Genomic DNA, 13,535 nt, shown 5'->3' with positions numbered 1-13,535 from the left:
CATTACAGACTTGTCAACATACATTTTGGATATTCTATTATTGCTAAACATTCTCTTTTTTTTTTTTTTTTTTTGCTATTAAAACATCTGTTTCTGGAAAGCTTTGTATATAGAACTTCCATTCCTATTTTTGTTGACTGTGTCCATGGTGGGAGAAAAAGGAAATGTTAATACATTGATAGAAACTGCAAATACCACCCCATATACAGATGTATTACATTTTTTCACCTAGGATACTTTCTGACAGTGTTAATAACCCCATATTTTTGCATTCGTGTATAAAGATTGAGGAATCTCTCATATCCCTTTGATATGAGATAGGGTGTGTCTCTGAATTACCCACGGACTGGATTACCCATTCGCTCTATAAAAGGGCAATCAGAGGCAGAAGTCATTGCTTTTGTCTGCAAGCTACAGGCTGTCTGCATCTCAGGAGTGGGTCACAGGACAGCTCTTGGAACTGGGGGAACCAGCATCGACCTCTTTCACAAATCAGCCTGTTCTGGTGAGAGTGTGCCATCTGTATTGAGGCAAGAATGTTCATTTGCGTTTTTTTTTTGGTAAAACCTATTTAAGTTAGTGCTTAAAAGAAGTTGTTATTGAAAGTTATATCCTAAGTATTAATATTACAAAACATTCAAGATTTTGTATATTTTTGTATTTGAAGCTTTTTTGGAATAACAGGAGAGATTTAAAAAAATATATTGCCATCACTAGGAAGTGGAAGTATATTTGTCTCTGCTCTGTTGTTCTCTGAAAAATTCTTTACCCACACTGTGCTTGATCTTTTTTTTTCTTTCTTTTTTTAAAAATTAAGTTTTCTGCTCAAATATGTCCTCAGTTAGGCTTTCCCTAAGCTTTTCATCATCAGTAATTTTACTTAATTTCTTCCTCCCTTTATCCCTTCTTATTTCACTTCCCCCATATTTCCCTCATTCTCTGTCTCAATGTGGACCTTACTATTTTATCACAACACTTCTTATACCTAACACTAGATTAGACATTCATTAGTATATTACCCCTCTCCTCTCACCAAGATCCAAATAAACTGGGGCAATGACTTTGTTGAGTGAAATTCTGAACCCTGGCCTTTTTTTTTTTTTTTTTTTTTTTGTGGTTCGTGGGCCTCTCACTGCTGTGGCCTCTCCCATCGTGGAGCACAGGCTCCGGACGTGCAGGCTCAGCGGCCATGGCTCACGGGCCCAGCAGCTCCACGGCATGTGGGATCTTCCCAGACCGGGGCACGAACCCGTGTCCCCTGCATCGGCAGGCGGACTCTCAACCACTGCGCCACCAGGGAAGCCCTGAACCCTGGCCTTTTGTACACAACTTCGTGTATATTAGGTGCTCTATCATTAGGAGGATCAAGTAATTTTCCCTGAAAACTGGGATATCTTGAGTAATGAAAAGGATAGTATTAATAATTATGGTAGAAGAAAAGGAATGAACGGATTTCCCCTTTAAAAACTATCTTTGAGGACAGATAAGAGACTTAAGAGGAAAGGTGTACTGATAAATGTAAACTTTAAACATATTATTTAGATTATAGAGTCTTATGGATTAGACAGAGAAAGGATTTGGAATCCTAATGACAATTGATTGCAGTCTACCACAAAGGAGATTATATCACTACACGATTGTAGTTAAGTGAATTTATTTGTAAAATTTAGAAAAATCCTTTTTGTAGTCTGAATAGTTTCTTTCGAAAAAGATATCTGAACTCCATTGTAAGGGCACAGCAATAGGTAAGCATTTTGGCGTAAAACTTTAAAGTCCACATTAGTGATCTCCTCATTGAATATCCAATTTAGTGAGGAAAACTGTATCAAAAATAGATAACAAAGCAGAGAAAATTAAAAGTTCGGAACAAATCCATGTAGAGGAAACGTAATAAGAAGTTTGATTACTGGATCAGGAAAGGTCGCTCGGTTCAAAATGACGTTTTGCAGAAAAACGGAAAGTTGCTCAAGATTGGTTCAAGGGTGGCAGCGGCTCCAGAGCAGTAGCGGCATCACCAGGTCCCCGGTGGAGGTGCTCCTACAGGTGTTGTTGCTGGAGCAGCAGAGGTTCTGTTCTCAGCGCAGGGCCGGGACCCTCCGGTTCACGATAGTCTTCGGAGGTCTCCCTCATCCCCCTCAGCTTCGGGAAAATGGCTCAAGCGAGTAAGCCTGCGATGAAGAGAACTTCAACATCGGTTCCTTTGGAGAGGAATAAGAAAGAAAAGGAACAATTCTGTAAACTCTTTATTGGTGGCTTAAGCTCTGAAACCACGGAAGAAAGTCTGAGGAACTACTACAAGCAACGGGGAAACCTTACAGACTGTGTGTTAATAAGGCATCCTGCCAGCCAAAAACCAGGAAGATTTGGTTTTGTCACGTTTTCATACATGGCTGAGGTGGATGTTGCCATGGCTGCCAGACCTCATTCCATTGATGGGAAAACGGTTGCCGCCAAACGTGCTGTCCCAAGAGAGGACTATGGAAAGCCGGGGGCTCTTGTCACCATGAAGAAGCTGTTTGTTGGTGGAATTGAAGGAGATACTGAGGTGCATCATCTTAGAGATTACTTTGAGAAATATGGAAAAATCGATGCCATTGAGAGAATTACTGATAGGGAGTCTGGAAAGAAAAGAGGCTTTGGATTTGTTACTTTTGATGACCATGATCCTGTGGGTAAGCTCGTGTTGCAGAAAGACCATAGCATCAATGGTCATCATGCAGAAGTAAGAAAGGCCTTGTCTTGACCTAAAATGCAGGAAATCCACAGTTCTAGAGGTGGAAGAGGAGGCAACGTTGGTTTTGGAGACTCTCCTGATGGTGGTAGAAATGCTGGAGCAGGGCCAGGACGAGGAAGGAAATTTGGAGGACGATCTGATGGATTCAGGAGTGGTCTGTGGGCTTGGTCATGGCTCTAGTAGGTGTGGTGGAGGACCTGGATCTGGCAACCAGGGTGGAGGCTCCGGGGGTTGGTATGGCATCTATGGAGGAGGAAAGTGTGCAAGTGGAAATGACAATGATTTTCAGAAATCATAACCAGCAACCTTCTAACTAAACTTAGCAAAGGGTGGAAACTTTTGCTGCGGGAACAAGGATTACACCATGGAGGAAAGTATGGTCCAGGAGGCAGTGGAGGAAGTGGGCGTTATGGAGGGACCATCCGATACTGAGCTTCTATTTGCTGTGGGCAAGCGTGAAAGCCCAGAGGCAGCAGAACATCTTCAGGTCATGGAAACTCTTCCCTCAGTCAGAAATATGCAGTGATATGGCAGAAGACATCGGAGCAGATGCGGAGAGCCATTTGTGAACGGGTTGGATTATTTAAGAACATTACCTTACTATGGAGGAAAGATTGTGGAAAAAAATGCTTCTGAGACAGTTTCTTAGCTTTCTAATTGTTTCTTTCTACTGGTATTTGTAAGAGTGTAGAAGCATACCTTCTTTGATAATGTTGAAATTTGTGTCGGGTGACATATGAAACAATTTTCAAGAATTTTCTCACAAAGTTTTGAAAAGCTGTTACCCAGGACCATGGTGTAATGAGACATAATGTTACAATGTATTCCTTTAAAAAACTGAAGTGTCTGTGTAGACTTAAGAAGCTATTGTACACTTATGATTTAATAAAGACTTCTAAAGGAAAAACAACTGTTGGTTGTCCTCTTTCATTGGTCATTTTTTACATTTTAATTTTTTATCTTTTAAATAAATATTTCTTGGTTTTATGAGATCACTGACATACAGCCCCATATAAGTTTAAATGCGTCAAGTGCGGGTCTCGCTCAACCGAGGAGTTAGGCTCTGTTTCTGTCCTGGAAAGTGGAGTCTGCACCCCAGCCTTTCTGCTCAGTCTAAGATTGGGGAGCCCCCTACATCATCTCTGTCACCCTGTGCGCCTGCATCCTTACCATCGCGTAGAACCCCCTGGAAGGGGCAGGGCCTGGGCGCAGGGCTACTCACGGTGTCATACACGGAGTAGGCTGCCAGCACGTGGAATGGGCTTGCTGCCTGGGGAAGGGCACACAGGGGTGCTTGTTTCATGCTAATGCTCTTGGTTTCATATTGTCTGACAAACTCTCATGACAAAACAGGCGTGTTTAAGAAATAAGGCAAAAAAGCAGTGAACTCTTCAGGACACCTCAGTGTGAAACATTTTTCATGGGTAAAGTGTACATGTAAGGAAACGCATAGATCCCAGGTGTACCATGTGATGAGCTTTGATTTTCTTTATTTTTTCAGTTTGCACACAGAACAGCTCAGTCTCTGGGATGCACGGCCCGTGGGTTTTCACACAGGGTGGGGCCGCCGCATCCGCGCTCCAGCGTCAGCCCCCAGCCTCGCAGCCCCGGCAGCCACTGCTCCTTATCCTCCCGGGGTTACGCCTTTTCCAGAACGTCCTGTGAATGGAGTCATACGTGGGTCTGGATTCTTTCACTTAGCAAAACAAGTCTAAGACTCACCCGTGCTTTGAGTGAATCAATAGCTGGTTCCCTTGTGCCCCTGAATCGTAGTCCGTTTCATGGAATCCCGCGGTCTTTCCGTTCCCTCTTTGAAGATCATCTTGGTTGCTTCCAGTTGTTAACGGTCATGAGCAGAGCAGTGAAGGTTGCACGCAGGCTTTACGTGGATGTATGTTTTCAAGTCCTTTGGGTAAATCCGAAGGAGCATGATTGCTGAGCACATGGTGAGCACATGTGTGCGGTTTTGTAAGAAACGGTCAAGCTGTCTCCCACGGTGGCTGCGCCATATGCATCCCCACCGGTGCCGGACGGGAGTTCCTGTTGCTCCACGTCCTCGCCAGCACTTTGCTTCTTATTCTGCACGAGTCTTTCATTAGGTATACGATTAGCAAATCTTTTCTCCCAGTCTGTAGCTTTTTCATTCTCTTAACTGTGTCTTTTGCAGAATGACAGTTTTACATTTAGATACGGTTGTACTTGTCGCTGCTTTCCATCAAGCTTTTATTAAAGTTCCTTACTCATGGAACTCATGAGTTTCTGACTTGATTTTCATGTGGTTGAAATCAGCCAGTTTTTAAAGTGGAATCCAGGATTTTGTCTGACTTGGAAAGGCTTTTGGTAATTACGGGAGCATTAGTGTAACCTTTATCTGTGTCTTGTAGCTGGCGTGCCTAGTCCCTCTTCCACGCGTTTACAGGGTTTTCCCAGCAGTTCTCGCTTAGTTGCTCTGCATGTGAACTTTCGAATCAGCTCCTCTAAGTCCCGAAACAGCCGGCACGACATCTTCTCGGGGCTCCTCCATGTCACCGACTCAGGTCGCGCACGTCCTCAGGGCACGGCACCCCGTGTGGTCTCTGACACCTCCCCACACCCGGTCGTGGTGAGGGGTCGGCAGGCTGGGCACGTGGTCAAGTTCCTGCAAGGAGGGCCCTCGGGGGTCTGTAACCTCTCAGAACTAAGACACCACCAAAGCAGAGCTACGTGAATAAGGCCCTGCGTGGGCATCACACCAGCCTCCCTGTGCTGTCGGCCTGGTTCCACCACGTCACCTGGCGCAGGTGTCCCCCTCCAGCTCTGGCTCCCGAGGAGGCCTGTGCGTGCCTGGGGTGGGGTGGGGGGCGTCCCACTCCTCCTCTGCACCCAGAGGAGCTGGAGCAGATGGGTGCTCCCCAGATTTGCCCCCCAACTCCGTCTAGGAGTGGCTGGGGGTACAGACTGAGGGGCGGGGGCACGGGCTCCAGGACTGCCCGGAAGGGCAGGAATCAGCAGACTTTCCCATCCGTCACCCCTGCCTTCCGTCCTCCTGACAGGAAGGGCCGGAGCCCAAGCCAGCGGGACTGGGTGGACCCTCCGTACCAGGCGCCCCTGACCAGTCCCAGCGGTCGAGGTGGCTGGGGACCGGAGACGTGAACCCACCACTCGCTGTCAGCTTCTGCCCCGCAGTCAGGGTGTCAGGTGGGGCCTAGAGGACAGGAAACAAGACAGAATTGTAAATGACTGTGGACTCGGCCGGTTATGCGCCCACAGCCCTCCCCCTGCGCAGCCCCCGACCCACAGGGACGGGACAGGCAGCGACAGCCCAGGCCCTCACTCCCCAGGGGCAGGGACGAGGGCCGGCACCCCCAGGGCCCTGACCCTGCTCAACCGGCCCTCTCCTGCTTCCAGCCCTTGAATCCTGGCCCCAGCACAGCAGCCACCCTAGCCTGGAGACCCCACAAGCCACGCCCCCGTCCATCCTGTCCCACCCCTGGGCGTCTAAGCCTCCTCCCCGGAGGGAAGGACGGAGAGCCCCGCCCACTTGACCTGCCCCACTCCCCTGCTCCAGTTTTCTCTTGAGCACTTAACACAGTGAAGCACCTGAAAACATTTTACTGATTCCCACTGTTTCCTGAAGTTCACGTGGGCAGGGTGGCATCTGTTCTAGTCTCTGTGCCCTGCACAGCTCCTGGACACATAGCAGAAGCTCCAAAATGAAAATAAGTTTAAAAATGCGTGACATGGGCTTCCCTGGTGGCTCAGTGGTTGAGAGTCCACCTGCCGATGCAGGGGACACGGGTTCGTGCCCCGGTCCGGGAGGATCCCACGTGCCGCGGAGCGGCTGGGCCCCTGAGCCATGGCCGCTGGGCCTGCGCGTCCGAAGCCTGTGCTCCGCAGCGGGAGTAGGCCGCGACAGTGAGAGGCCCGCGTACCGCAAAACAAAACAAAACAAAACAAAAAATGCGTGACAGATAACTTTTAAAAATTGTGAATCACTATGCTGTACACCTGAAATGAATATAATATTGTGAATCAACTATATATCAATAAAAAAGAAAGTTCAAGCTAAAAATAAAGACGTGTGTATGACTGGAAAACATCAGTTCTAGAGGCACCTGTGGTTAACACTGCGCTGTGTACTTCAAATGTTCCAAGGGTAGAGCTCATGTGTTCATAGTACAAAGAAAAGGAAAAGCAAGGTGAACACCATGCAATGATTGTAAGTGAAATGAAATAAGTTCTCTCTAAAAGCAGTTATGAGCAACACCCCTAAGTGTGAGGACGGGAGTGTGGTAGGGTTGGAGGAGGCTGTGCTGGTGGGGAATCTGGGGGCAGCCTTGGGGGCTGACAGCATCAGGGACACGCTGTCTGGAGACGTGGTTCCAGGGGAAGGGATAGGACCCAGACTGTGTTCCTCTCATGGCCTCAAAAGACAGACACGAAAACCGATGGAAACTGAGAGGGACAAAATGCCTGAATGTCCTGCGTGTCGTAACCAACGAGTCTTATAGAGATGAGCAAATTCACAGAAGCCTCGATGAACAGCTGCTGAGCGTGATCAAGGGGACACACATGGAACTAGGGCGCTGCCTGTGCTTCTGGAGCGTACGTGCAAAGGTAGGAAGACTGATCATATACCAGGGAGAAAGCAAATCTCAACAAGTACCAAAGAAGCTGTACTGGGACTTCCCTAGTGGCGTATTGGTTAAGAATCTGCCTGCCAATGCAGGGGACATGGTTTCAAGCCCTGGTCCGGGAAGATCTCACATGCCGCGGAGCAATGAATCTTGTGCGCCACAGCTACCGAGCCTGCGTGCCACAACTAGTGAAGCTCCCACCCCTAGAGACCAGACTCCACACCAAGAGAAGCCACAGCAAGAAGCCAGCACACCACAATGAAGTATAGCCCCTGCTCGCCACAACTAGAGAAAGCCTGTGCGCAGCAACAAAGACACAACACAGCCAAAAATAAAAAATCAAAAGAAAAAGAAAAAAGCAGCAGTATCATAAGGAACATTTTCTAATCACAATGCCGTTAAGTCAGGAATCAACAATGAAAAGATCATTTTAAGCCCAGGGAGCTGTTCCCGTTCTCCCACTCCGGCCACATCTAGGAATGGACCTAGAAGCCCACCATGGCTTCTACAGTCTGGCCCGCTTACAGCCCAATCTCAACACAGCAGCTAGAGCAAACTTAGAAATCAGAAAAGGACATCACATCACATCATTTTTGCTACAAAGCCTTCCAGTGGCTTCCCATCTCTCTTACATTAAAACCCTAATTCCTCACATGGGTCTATAAAGCCCTGAATGACCAGGACCCTGACTTTTGACCACACCCATCTCACACTATTTTCCACGTTGCCTTCTGAAACACAGGCCTGTGATTCAAATATGTCAAACCAGTTCCTGCTTCAGGGCCTTTGCATGCGTGATTTCCTCTCCCACGAGTGCGAGGTATACTTTTCCACTCCCCTTCTGCTTGGTTGGCCTTTTCTCAACATTTCTGTCTTATATCCAAATGTCACCTCCTCTGAGAAGCCCCCAGGCTTGCTCCAGCACATAGCCCTATTTTATTTTAATCATATGCATCATTATCTTTACCTGTTTATTTATCCTTTGTCCCTTTGCATAACCTCACCCACAACTAGAAGGAAATCCCATGAGGGGAGGGTCCTTATCTGACCTGTTTATCACTCGATCAAAAATGTAAGGTGCTCAAAAAGGGCTTACATGTTGAATGAACAAGGGGACATCTGCTAGGCTGACTGCAAAGCAGATTAGCAAAGGACTCTGTGAAGGTCCTGACATCCCCATCATTCAGGTACTCCTGACCTCAGGCTCATTCCAACACTCACGGCCAAGGTACCTCATGCCCATTAGGGCCTGGGCATTGCCTTGTCACTCAGGTGACTCTTTGGAAAGCTTGCCCTCCTCTCCACTGCTTTGATATTTGTTCCAAAGCAAGGTCCACAGGTGTCCCAGGGATCTAGAGCAAGACTTGACAAAAGATATTTCTTAATCTAGACTTGTAAAAAAAATGGAGATGCAGTAAGATGTTCCCTAAGGGAAGCTGGGTACCCTGGAGGCCACAACCAAGAGGAGAAGTGGTTTGGGAAGAAAAGGGTGTAATGAGGGCTGAGGTGTGGGGCTGGAGGATGTGGAGATGAGGTGAGGGCAGATCCCACAGGTGGCTCCAACGCTGCTCCCAGTGGGTAGACGTGGCAGAGCAGGTCACTCCCCTGACCCTCGAGGGGGAAACTCTCTAGAAACAGTCAAAACAGCAAATTATTTAATGGGAAGTGAGGGGATTCAGCCCCAGATAATCCTCTTATTTTCTTCTCCTCTGGCTCACCTATCCCATACCAGGAGGAAACGCCCTTGTGCCATACCAGGTATCAGTCTGGCCCTGAGTCCCAGACTCAGCTCTTTGTCTCTGATCTCTGTCATTTGTCCTCCATCGGGAGAAGCAAAGATCATAGAGCCCAGACCTTCAGAAATTCCATTGTGAGGACCTCGTGTTGCTTAGAAACTGCTGTGGCAAAGAGGTAAGAAGGAGGCAAATCTTTTCCTTGCATGCTTTCCTGGCATAAAGGCAGGGATGTAGGGGGAAGAAAAGCCCACCAAAACCAAGAAAAAGTCCCCAGCCCTGGAAAGAGCTCTCCAAGCCCCAGTCTACACTCTTATGTTCTTTTACCTCTATCTCTAGGTCAGCTCTCCTTTCGTTGTCCCTCAATTCTGGGCTTCCCCCTCATAACCCACTCTACACCCACTTGAATATCCTTCCCCCCATTTTTTTCTTCAGGGGGACATTTCTCCATCTACAGAGCTTCTCCCCTATGCCTAACACTAAGCTAGGTACTGCACATAAAGAGGGAAGTATAATGTATTGCTCTCCTGGGAGGATGCAAAACCAAGAAATGAAACACGTGCATGCAGTGTGATAGCTTGTCCCAGGTGTGGTCCAGTTTCCACAAGGTACGGGGAGGTCCAAAGAGAGTGTGTTCATCACTGCCTGGGGATGGCAATGAAGATTTCAGGACCGAGTATGGAAGGGAGCATAGGACTTTTCCAGGTGAGAGAGGACTCATCCAGTGAGAGCGACTGGTAAGTGCAAAGGTCCAGAGCTATGAAATTGTACAGGATGTTCCTAGAATTATAAGATGTCGAGTAGTTGAGTATCTAATGTCAAAGTATTATATTCCAATAGATAAAAATGTGACTCTCCTACAAATATATAGTGAGCGTATGTCAAGGACATTTATTAATGAGGGAGCCAGGTGAGTAAAGCTAGTTTGCAGAGCATTTGAGGAACAGGATTTATTTTGTCAGGAATGATGGATTTAGTTTTTCAAGTTAGATACAAAAATACAGAAAAATAAAACCTTAGCCCTTGGAGTTATCTTTTCTATCAGAGAAGTCTCACAGGGCAATAAAACATAACCTTTGGGGTAATATTTTTAGATGAACAGAAATAATTTGCATTCCACCGGACAGAAACTGCTTGCAATTTATTAATCTCCTATGAGTTAACACTAACTTCACAGTCTAGGTACGGAACAAAGGAACAATTGCCCCCAAAATGAGAGAAGTAGGCAGGCCTATCAGACAATACTTCAGCATGATATTGAAAAGAAATGTAGCTATCCTTTTGCCTTATTGAAAAGTTTTGGGTAATTTTCCCCTTAATTCAAAGGATGGATTGGAATACATGATGAGGGTGGGAGTGTGGGAGACAAACCTGGAGTAATAAGACAGGGACCAGATCGTGGAGGACACTGGGATTTGGGCTTTCTCCTGGAGGATATAGAGCCACTGAATGATTTTTTAAATGCATACAAAGACACTGAACTATTCTGACATCCCCTGCAGGATGAACTTAGAAGGAGGCCAGTCTGCAGCCCAGTGGAGAGGTTATGCGGACCTGAATTAAAGCAGCATTGGTGAGTGAACAAACTGTCCAGTGGCCGTTTCTGTTGACATCTGGATACCAAAGGCAGTCAGACTCTCCCTAAACAGCAATCTTCGTATGCCCATGTGCTTTATTAATCAGTATTGGAGCAATAGCCTTCCCCACTCAGTCCTTGCTTCATATCCTACTGCATGTCTGAGTCTCAGATGTTCCCACTGACAAAGTTCCTCTCGCTTGTCTGCCTATGATCCACGGAGTCCTGAAGCAATAAACCTGCATCTGTCACGTAGTCTGATTATATTCCTCCCATACAGATCTTTTATTCTGTATACATATCACTACCACCACCACCAAGTATTCAAAGTCAAAGCAAATATCTCCAATTCTCTGCTAGAGTCATCAGCAATGTCTGCCTCCCATTACTGGATGTTACCCAGTTTGCAATCCCTCATTGTCATTGCAGCCAGGTGGAGATCTTTTAGTTCTGCAGGCTGTTACCTTTGAAATGAACACACCAATTATAACCTATACAATTCTGTGATGGTAAATATTTGGTCAAACATTACTCAGGGTGTGTCCATGATGTTTCTGGATGAGATTAACATTTGAATCTGTAAACTGAGGAAAGCAGATTGCCCTCCCTAATGTGGGTGGGCCTCATCTGATCAGTTGAAGGCATGAATAGAACAAAAAGGCTGAGTAAGAGAGAATTCCTTCTCCCTGATGGCCTTCAGCCTGTAACTTCTTTTTCTTTTTTTTCCAGCTTTCAGGCTGGAACTAAAATATCTTCCTGGGTCTCAAACCTGCCAGCTTTCAGACTGGAACTATACCATCAGCTCTCCTGGTTCCTAGGCCTTTGGGCTCAGACAACTATACCTTAGTTCTCCTGGGTCTCTAGCCTGCCAACTGCAGACCTTGGGACTTGTCAGCCTCCATAATTGTGTGAGTTAATTCCTTATAATAATCTCTTTAACACACACACAGACACACACACATCCCCTGCTGGTTCTGTTTCTCTGGAGAATCCTGACTTATTATATAGTTTCTTCATCTTTTCTTTTTTTAAAAACATTTATTTTTGGCTGCGTTGGGTCTTCGTTGCTGTGCACGGGCTTTCTCTAGTTGCGGCGAGCAGGGGCTACTCTTCGTTGTGGTGTATGGGCTTCTCATTGCAGTGGCTTCTCTTGTTGCGGAACACGGGCTCTGGGCGTGCAGCCTTCAGTAGTTGTGGCACGTGGGCTCAGTAGTTGTGGCTTGCAAGCTCTAGAGCGCAGGCTCAGCGGCCATGGCTCACGGGCCCAGCCGCTCTGCGGCATGCGGGATCTTCCCGGACCGGGGCACAAACCCGTGTCTCCTGCGTTGGCAGTCGGATTCTTAACCATTGTGCCACCAGGGAAGTCCCTTCACCTTATTTTCATCTTTATATTTTTATTTTACTCCTGCTTTCCCTTTTCTTTCCTCTTCCAACCACTATTCCCTCTCAGCCTAGAATAATGGCTTATGATAAATTATCTTTTGTTGAGGGGGCTATACCTGACCTACCCCATGGGAACAGGGAGAATGGAAAGACCATCCTGAAATTTGTTCCAAGACATGAATATAGTTCTCTATAAATAACTTTTTCTGATCACAAAGTATCAATAATATATTCTCATTGTGGAAAATTAAGAAAATGTAGGGACTTCCCTGGTGGTCCAGTGGTTAAGACTCTGTGCTTCCACTGCAGGGAGCGTGGGTTCAATCCCTGGTTGCAGAACTAAGATCCGGCATGCCATGTGGGGCAGCCAAAAAATAAAATAATTTTTAAAAAATGTATAATAGGAAGAAAAAAAATCCAAAGAAAGTAGCCACCCATAATCCCATAGATATAATCAATGTGGACATTCTGGTGAATTTCTTTCTAGTCACAGAGTTCATCTCCAAATTGCTATTGTTCTAAATGAATGGCTTTCTGTCCTATTCTCCCCACTTACGATTATAACATGGACTGTTAGTGTTCTCAACCGTCCCGTTTTGTTTGTTCAAAAATCTCCACTCTATAAACATTATACGCTAACAGCAATACTCCAAACAGTATTCAGACAGTCCCTGACTTACAGTGGTTTAACTTTACTATTTTTGACTTTATAATGAAGTGAAAGCGATTAGCATTCAGCGGTCTCATGATGGACAGTGGCAGCCACCGCAGCTCCCAGTCAGCCAGAGCAATCAGGAGAGTAAACAACCGATGATGCACTTACAACCATTCTCTACCCATACAACCATTCCGTTGTTCACTTCCAGTACAGTATTCCATAAACTGCATGAGTGAGTCAACATTTTATTATAAAACAGGCTTTGTGGGAACTATACTCAATATCTTGTAATATCCTCTAATGGAAAAGAATATATTCTTTACATATAGATATAACTGAATCACTTGGCTGTACACTTGAAACTAACACAACATTGTAAATTAACTATACTTCAATTTAAAAATGGGTTTTGTGTTAGATGATTTTGCCCAACTGTAGGCTAATGTAAGTGTTCCAAGCACGTTTAAGGTAGGCTAGGCTAAGCTATGATGTTGGGTAGGTTAGGTGTATTAGATGCGTTTTCAACTTAATGATATTTTCAATTTACAATGGGTTTATCAGGACATAACCCCTTTATAAGTCAAGAAAGATCTGTACTCTAACAGTAATGTTCTATAAACATTATACAAGGCCGACCCCTGAGATATTGTGAGTTTGGTTCCAGACCACCACAACAAAGCGAATAGCACAACAGTGAGTCACACGGATTTTTTTTGGTTCCCCAGTGCATGTAAGTTGTTTACATTAGACTGTAGTATATTAAGTGTGCAATAGCATTATGTCTAAAATAACAGTGTGTATAACCTTAATTAAAAAATACTTTATTGCTAAAAAA

At 45.8% G+C, this 13,535-nt stretch overlaps 1 pseudogene; it reads left to right on the top strand.

The window, feature by feature from the left end:
- Positions 1-2,130: 2,130 nt before the first annotated feature.
- LOC116750847 lies at positions 2,131-3,587 on the top strand (annotated as a pseudogene).
- Positions 3,588-13,535: the final 9,948 nt, after the last annotated feature.

The sequence above is a fragment of the Phocoena sinus genome, chromosome 3 (assembly GCF_008692025.1).
Source record: "Phocoena sinus isolate mPhoSin1 chromosome 3, mPhoSin1.pri, whole genome shotgun sequence".
Taxonomy (NCBI): domain Eukaryota; kingdom Metazoa; phylum Chordata; class Mammalia; order Artiodactyla; family Phocoenidae; genus Phocoena; species Phocoena sinus.
Note: the sequence above shows the minus strand (reverse complement) of the source record. Positions and strands in the feature narration are given on the sequence as shown.